This window comes from Lithobates pipiens, unplaced genomic scaffold, assembly GCF_037356315.1.
Source record: "Lithobates pipiens isolate NorthernLeopardFrog02 unplaced genomic scaffold, aLitPip1_a1.2 Scaffold_57, whole genome shotgun sequence".
Classification (NCBI taxonomy): Eukaryota; Metazoa; Chordata; class Amphibia; order Anura; family Ranidae; genus Lithobates; species Lithobates pipiens.
In genome coordinates this window covers 195,734-204,318 of record NW_027507879.1, presented here as the reverse complement: position 1 = coordinate 204,318, position 8,585 = coordinate 195,734, and the positions used below count along the sequence as shown (strand labels likewise).

The window sequence follows — 8,585 nt, the reverse complement described above, 5'->3', positions numbered from 1 at the left end:
TCTAAACGAAATAGTTCACTGGCTGCCTGGAACAGGTTTGACTGTGCCTTCTGACGTTTGGCTCAGTCTTTAGATAGTTGTTAAACACCCTGAAAAAAAATAGCCTGGAAAAACTGGTCATGTCAGGTGAGGGTTGCATTCCTCTGTGATTGTATAGGTATGGCTTGGTAGCAGATACTTGGATATATAAAGGAGTGTCCTTGTTGTTGTCAAGCTCAGAAAAGCTCATTCTGCAGCAGAGCAGCTTGGCACACAGGTGAGTAATAGAAGCTTAGCTGAGACTGAATCCTTATGACCTTGACAACTTATGTGACTTATGCAGGTGCTGTTTCCACTTTGAGTACCGCAAATAATGCATGCTTTCCAATTTCACTGGGTAACACTCTGCACAGACTTATGGGTGAAGCCCAGGTGGTGTCTTCACAGCCTTTGGGCACTCTATGCACAGGCTTGTGGGTGAAGCCAGGGAGTATCTGCACAGGCTGTGAGCACTCAATGCACAGGTTTGTGGGTGAAACCTGAGTACTCTTTGCATAGACCTATGGGTGAAGCTGATACCCTCTGCACAAGCTTGTTTTTTTTCAAGTGCAGCTACTCTCTACACATGCTCATGGGTGAAGCCTGGGTACTCTCTGTGTTTGGAAAACCTGGGCTGTCAAATGTTGACTTTCCTTATAAAAATGGTCAGCCAACAGACATCTACCTGGTACTATTGACAGAAAAGTGAAAAAAAGTCATATCAGGCAACTGTCATTTCATATCTATGTGCTACTGAGATTTTTTATTTTATTATTTTCTCTGCCATGGTATAAAGACCGACACCTGTGAGGCTCACTGCCCATAACAGTCTAAGGCTGGATTCACACCTATGGCATTTTTAGTGCATTTTGCAGATTTGCACTACAGAACGTGTTCCATAGGAAACCATGGTAAATGGACTGCAAATGCAATGAAGTGCAAATCGGCAAAAAGCACTAAAAATGCCATAGGTGTGAATCCAGCCTGACAGAAGGGTGCACACCAATAACTGAAATCAAGACTGGACTTTTTAAACCTGTTTTAACCATAGGCCACATTTCGGGTCATGCCTTTCCACCTTGTCCTTCATATCCTCTAAACATTGGTGACTTTGGAGTGCATGGATGATTACAGTGTCCGTTTAATTTCATTTACTGGCAGTTTTAGATGCTTTTTGACTTCTGTAAAGAATGTGCCATCTTGTAGCCAATGGGAAGCTTTTAAAGACAATACGACATTCTAGACTTGGTATTTTTCCAATTGAGAGTTGGGCTTTACTAGATATTCAGTGACACCCTATCTACATCTACATCTGCAAAAATGCCTGTGGGTATTTATCCAAAGTGCTACTTTAAGATAGGCTAAGGTAAATCCCGCTGAGTCAATTGATCTGCTGAGTAGTTTTTAGGGACCACTTACAGGTCATGTTTTGCAGATTTATTAGTAGAAACAAGTGTATTAAAAATATATGGTGATTTTGTGAAGAGCACTGTAAGACATACAAGTCATAGCATGACTTGTAATGAAATGCTAATGAAGAAACAGTCAACAAGGAGTTGCCTGTTATTGCTATGGAAGTAAATATTTTACAGCGTTTTACAATGTTTGCCATTGGAAACGAAATACTATTTTCATGTTTTCCTGATTTTTTTTTTTTAGATAGAAGCAGAGATAGATAGAATCCTTCACATTAAAAGGTTATTACACCTATAGCAGAAATTGCTAAACATACATAGTGGTCCTCCAGGACTAGGTTGAGAATTTGATTTATTTGGCGGTGGCTTTCTGAATATTAGAATAGCGGCTACATCTGGTTGGATTCAGTTGCTGTTTGGCTGAAAGATTTCCAGGCTCTTTCATGAAAAGTTGATTGAACAATTGACTTATGTTGAACGGTGTAGCGTAGGGTCAGTAAGGCCACATGGAGCAATTTTGCTTAGTTTATGGCCAGCTTTGTCTCTAGTATTCAAGATGTGGCAGACTATTACTATTGCAGATAACATCTGATTTGACCTGACAGAGACCAATCCAGGGCACAGCTATTATGAATACTCAGCCAATGTGTGCCAACACATATGGCCAATAAACTTCTCATTTAATTAAAAGTGATTCAAATGTATCACTTTTCCTGTGAAGATATTTTGTGATTCTGCTTTTATTTGCTGTGCATTGGCCTACATCTTCAAAAGGGCCCATTAAAACTGATTGTATTGCGGTAATGCATTGGTACAAAAAAGGCATGCATGTAAGGCACCTGACCAGGGTAGCTATTTTCAAGAGGTAGTATATTAATTCTAGCAGCAAACATGGATTAATACTTTGTTTGCAATTGCAGTTAACAAATGACTTGAAAGGGCAGGATTCAGGGGCTTACACATCTACAAGGCATATTGCCGCACTTAAAAGGTTTTTGCAAGCAATGTCTAGTACAGGGGTCTCAAACTGGTGGCCCTCCAGCGGTTTTGGAACTACAAGTCCCATCATGCCTCTGCCTGTGGGAGTCATGCTTGTAACTGTCAGCCTTGCAATGCCTCATGGGACTTGTAGTTCTGCAACAGCTGGAGGGCAGCCAGTTTGAGACCCCTGGTCTAGTACAATTCAATTGCTTCCAAGTACAATCCAATAGTGGTAGAGTTGAGAAAATAATGGATTGCGATGGTCTAATATGCGCAGCCTCGATAAGTGTTTAAAGCCAGTCTGTCACTTGTCAAGCCGGTTAGAGTTCTCTAGATGACATTTAAAAGATACTTCTGCTTCAATTCACTTTTCTATCCACAGAAATTAGCAGTGGGAAAACAGGCTCATTTTGCCACCTGCCATATGGCAAGCAACTGCAAAGGTCCTAGCAATGTAGATAACTATGAAACATGGCTCCACACAGGCTAAATGGGGTATTGCACCATGCCATCTCCTTCAAACATGCACAGACTTGGTGGAAACATTTTATTTTATGTAATTAGTAAACTACTTTATTACCAAGTACACTTTGTTGGGTCTTTAGTAGCAGTCAAAGCCTGGTGCGCAGAAAGATCACAGTATTCAAATATGTAACAGGGCCTATATACTTTTACAATGTACTCCATGGCATTTAGCGATAAGGAAGTAGCTATAGCAATGACATCTATACAATCAATGGGGTGTGTATTTTTTTGTATTATTCCTATCACGAGTTGCAAAGGTTCCCGAAGTGGTCTCACATCTACAAATGCATTCTTTATACAAGTTGGAAGTCTGGCTGCAGGCTAGCCTGAATTTGTAGGAGTCTGAGGGCTTTAAATCCCTCCTCCTCCATCAGAGCCTTCGTCGGCTCATTTCTGGGTTCCCACCCACCCGTTCCCCCATTGCTTTCATCATTTCATTTACATTTTATACATCTTCATTCAGGGTATGCCCTCTTTTAGGCATACTGTCCAGCCCGGCCAAGGCACACCTCAGGCCTTGGTAGTTAGGGTCATCGTATTTCCAAATTTAGACTCTGACTACAAACTCCATTAAGCCACTGAATAAATGAAACCTGCCATTGGTTTTCCTGCCTTCGGAAAATACTACTTGCCTGGCTGTTGTGATGGTACAGTGATTAAACATCTCAAACTGACTTAAGCAGCATCCTCTGCCACAGTAAAAAGGCTCTGCCATTCCGCTAAACATTTTATTATGGGAAATAAAATGATAAAATCCAAGAGAGGGATACCTTTTGATGGTCATGGCAGATAGACAGACCCGGGAACTCTGCTGTGTATATTTTGTCACTGGAGTTCCCAAGACAAAATAAACCGATATCAGCATCCATCTAAAAAACAGCAATGTCTTGTTTTGGGTGCATGAACTAAATTTATCTGCACCTTGGCAAGAAGAGTCACAAAATGTGCATTGTGGAAAAAAATCAGGCTGGTTTGGCCACCTCTGAAATGGCTTCTCTGGTATTAAATTCAAGTGGGCTAATGTATGAAAAGTGTGGCCAAGGAGCAAATTCAGAGCCAGTACCAATGAAAATAAATCAATTTCCTTGCTTAGCTTTTCCCAAAAAATTGAAAGCATGATTGGGTGCTGCTGATGGTCATCTCCTCTTTTCTGTTAATTATGTAGTATCTATATAATATAGGTAGCATAGCTAGTTGGGGTCACTTTAGTGTCTAAGGCTGGTTTCCCACCTATGCGTTTTTAGTGCTTTTTGCATATTTGCACTACAGAATGTGTTCCATAGGAAACCATGTTAAATGGACTGTAGTGCAAAAAGTACTAAACTGCACAGGTGTGAATCCAGCCTTACATAGGTTCTATCAGTCCCGTGAACTGTGCTATTCATGTACATCAGTCATCAGAGATGAGCTGGAAACCAGTTCCTGAAATCCCCAGCGGGGTTTAATGCAATGTACATAAGTTAATTTACTTTGGCACAGACTCTGGAGAGAAGTAGAGGAGGCAGAGCTGCAACTAGTAGAGTGAATTCCTAAGAATAAGCAAGTGTAAAAAGAGTATTTTACAGGAAGTGGACGGAGCTTGGAATCGAGTTATTATTTAAGGTACTTGTATAGCGCCGTCAATTTACACAGAGCTTTACATATACATTCACATCGGTCCCTACCCTCAAGGAGCTTACAATCTAAGGTCCCTAACTCACATTCATACATACTACGGACAATTTACTTTGGAGTTGCAGAGCTTGTGGTAGGTGGGCTTCAGTTTACCAACATCTGCCAGAAAATAGAACAACACTGAAGCATACGTTTTGGTTGGATGTGTCCTTTAGGCATTTTACTGATTAGTTTAACTTATTCTTTCCTAATAAACTGGTGTGAAAATCTAAAAATTATTTACAAGAGTTTGACAGATCTATGTCAAATCCAAGTCCACTGGCTGCACTGCAGTCTAACGAGTATAAATGCACAGTGCTATAATGGCAAAAAGAAAATGTACCGCTTTAGAGTCCATTCACACAGGGGCAACTTTGGATCCGACTTGAAGTCGTCCCAAGTTGCCTCAAGTCACGCGACATGATAAAATCAATGTAAGTGAATGAGAGCCGTCTTAATGTACACTACTGAAGTCGCTCCGACTTCAGAAAAGGTTCCTGTACTACTTCAATCCGACTTCTAGGCAACTTGTACCCATTGATTTCAATGAAAGTTGCCTAGAAGTCGGATCCCCTGTCTTAACTGAAGCAACTTTCCAGGAAGTAAAAATTGTTTTCTAGGCAAACCCCACCCTCCCACAGAGCCGATTATTATTGGCCACTGGCAAAGTCCCGTGTCCTGGAGGAAACTTCAAGTTGCGTTGTAAGTTGCCTCAAATTGCGCTGCGATTCATACTCAAGTCGTGTCCAAGTTGCCTCCCAAAGTCTCGCTGCAAGTTGTGTTGCCCCTGTTATGCCAGAGTTTACAAATGTCAGTCTACCAAAAAAAGATTTCATTTTTGAATGGGTATTGGCAGTTTCAATGACCAAAATTCTTATACCACTTAGATCAGATATCTGCACTGGAGATCGATGCTTTGGCCTATACATGGGGGAAGCCAGGTCTACTTTAGCCTAGGGTCACTTTTTTTTTTTTTTTTTTTTAGAGTGCAGCAGTAAGAATAAGACTCCCTTTGGTATAGAAGTGGCAACAGGTCTAAACCATTAGTGTGCAGATCCCCTGAAGTCTCAGGTATAGTAGATGAGGCAGTCCTCTGACATTCACCCATAACCTAAATTCCAGGTTTAGAGGCTTAGGTCTTTTAGAAGGTTGAAACAGGCCTTTTCTGTCTTCGTTGTCTAAGGTGTAATTAAATCAGTGTTTATTACTAACATGATCTGTTCTGTCCTAGGTGTGTCTGGGATCTGAATGCTGCTCGTCCACATTACACATTGGGAGGAGGCCGTACCCGCCCTGAGTCTCCTGGAACTTGTGCTCACACTTCACTGTCTTCCTGGCTCAGTGGTTCTTAACAGTTCAACAGTTCTCTATCGAAATTGTGAAATGTTTAGGACCACTTGATCAGGAAGGCAAGCTCTTCAGTACGTGGAAACCATGCAATGCCTCCTCTGCGACAGAGTGTCACCGGGATTAATGTTTTTCATCAGTGAATGACAGATTCAGAAATGTTAATCTAAAAATGTAAAACAATGTCAAAGTGTCTATTTTTTTTTTTGTGTAGGTATAAGTACATGTATAGGTATTCGTATATACTGTCCACATAACACAACGTTAACATTCAGAAACAAACATTCCTGCACACAGACAATTGTGGAAGAAAAAACATTCCTGCACACAGTACACTGTGAGGTCCTACAGTCAGCCATACACTATACAATCTGAGTGTACACTTTATATAAAGTTTCCTTTAGATTTACTAAAACTATGCAATAGGACAAAACGCCCAAATAACCTATTCGATATATATCAAACTAGGCAGGCCCTTGCACTACACAGTTGAAGGTAGATCTAAAGAAGATTGTACAATCAGATAGTAAACGTTTTAGGCTGGATTCACACCTATGTATGTTTTGTGCATTTTGCAGATTTGCACTACAGAATGTGTTCCATAGGAAACAATGTTAAATGGACTGTAGTGCAAAATGCAAAAAGCACTAAAACTGCATAGATGTGAATCCAGCCTCAAGGGTACAAGATTTAAAGCGACATGGTTCAGTTTCTTTCCATTTAGCCAGCCGGCTGAACGAAAAAAAAAGACAGAACCATGTCCCCCCCCCCCCCCCCCCCCCCCACACACACACACACATATATTCATTGTGGATGCCGGAATCCTCCCTGCTGTGTCATTTTACTCTGACAGCAGGACATCACCTGTTGCCAAGAGTAGACAGATCAGTGATGCTGCAGATGGACATCTCATGAACAGCCATGGATCAAAATGTGGCCGGTTTAGTGGCTTTCGATCCATATAAAGCTATCCTAAGGCTTGCCATGCATGGCTGGAATTTTGTGCAATTGCTGCTGAATTGGCTGCAATTCTAATTATTGTTGGTCCTGCAAGTACCACACAGCTCAACAAAAGTCAATTTCAACTAAGGCGCTGCATCTGCCATCAGTGGAGATTCCTCCATTCAGGCTGTTTAGCGTGGATGAGGGAACCAACTGATTTTCTCTCATTCAGCTCATGAGCTGAAAGAGAGAAAATCAAATGGTGTATGGCTGGCTTATACCATAGTGGAGGGCTGAGGACAAAACCTTTTCCCCAGAGTGCAAGCGTCATGGCTGCAGGTTAGCGGTTGTTCAAAGTTTTTTGCTTTTGTTCATGGGCTTTTGTTCTCAGACACAAGTCAATAGGATTGCAAAACCAGCTTGAAGCAGGTCAGGATGAGGTCAACAGCAGGTCAAATACATCCAAAAAATTTCTGCACAAACCTAAAAGCATCTCAAACTGATGGTAAACTGGCATCATTGACACAAGCCCAAAGGCAAATGACACAGGACCTTAATTGGTTCTATTTAAGGTGTTCAGCAGTTTGGTAGGTTAAAAATATGGGTCTACCTTTTAGTTAGATCAGCAAGATCAGTTAGATGGATCCTATAAGCCAGGGGTCTCCAAACCTAAACAAAGGGCCAGTTTAGACTCTAGGTGGGTGGACTATGGCCAGTGGGAGTAGAAATTGGTATTAGGGAGAAGAATAGCGCCCCATCATTAATATCATTGGGAGGAATAGTGCTCCATTATTGGTGTTAGTGGGAGATATCGTGCCCCATTGTTGGTGTTAGTTGGCCGAATAGTGTCTCGTAACAGTCTATCAGTGGGAGGAGTAATGTCCCAAGGGCCAGATAAAGGCCGGCAAAGGGCCACATTTTGGAGACCACTGCTATAAACTATCACAAACAAAATATTACAATTCAATGTTCCATATTTACTTATAATAATCTTTTTTTTTTTAAATGTAAACACATGACTGCATTTAAAAGTGAAGAGGACTACTGCAAGTAGGTAGTCATACTGCACAAGACTGGAGAGCAAATATCTTAATCTGCTGTTCCCCACTTCTGTATCCTAGCTTTTGGATTAGGACTATTAAAAATGTATACTTTTTATTTACAGCTCCTATAGTGGTTGTATTTTTTTGTAACTGTAGAAATAAAATCAATTTCAATATCCTGATTGCACGGTGTTTGATTATATAGCAAATGAGTATTAGTATTAATTACCAATATAATAAGAGAGTTTATTCGGTTTATAAAATGATTACAAAAGAGAAGGAACTACAACTTTAATGACGTTCAATATAAAATGACTGCAAAATTGCAGATGCATAAACATCTGGAATATGATACATACCACATGCAAAGTGCAATATCACCGCTTCTATAATAACTACAGTAGAGGAAGAGAATTGTACCATCATTCAGCTGAAGATATTTAGGGACAGTATCTAGAATCTCGCAATAGGAATTATAACAACTAAATAAAAGCAGCAGCAACAAAACATTTTCTAGTAGTTATAACTACATGTAAAACTTAAAATGGACTAATAAATCTGATCTCCAGTTTTTCATGAAGTTGAAATAGTTCCTTTGGACCAAGCTGGTCCACAAACTATTACCTTCACCAACAGGCACAGCGACTGGGAGTGCTGTATA

The 8,585-nt window shown here is 40.6% G+C and overlaps 1 long non-coding RNA gene across 1 annotated transcript; it reads left to right on the top strand.

Moving 5' to 3' along the window:
• The first annotated feature begins 220 nt into the window (after positions 1 to 220).
• On the top strand, positions 221 to 8,100 carry LOC143958119 (uncharacterized). Its single transcript, XR_013270090.1, has 2 exons — positions 221 to 256; positions 5,824 to 8,100. It is a non-coding gene; the product is annotated as an uncharacterized LOC143958119 (long non-coding RNA).
• The last annotated feature ends 485 nt before the right edge of the window (positions 8,101 to 8,585 follow it).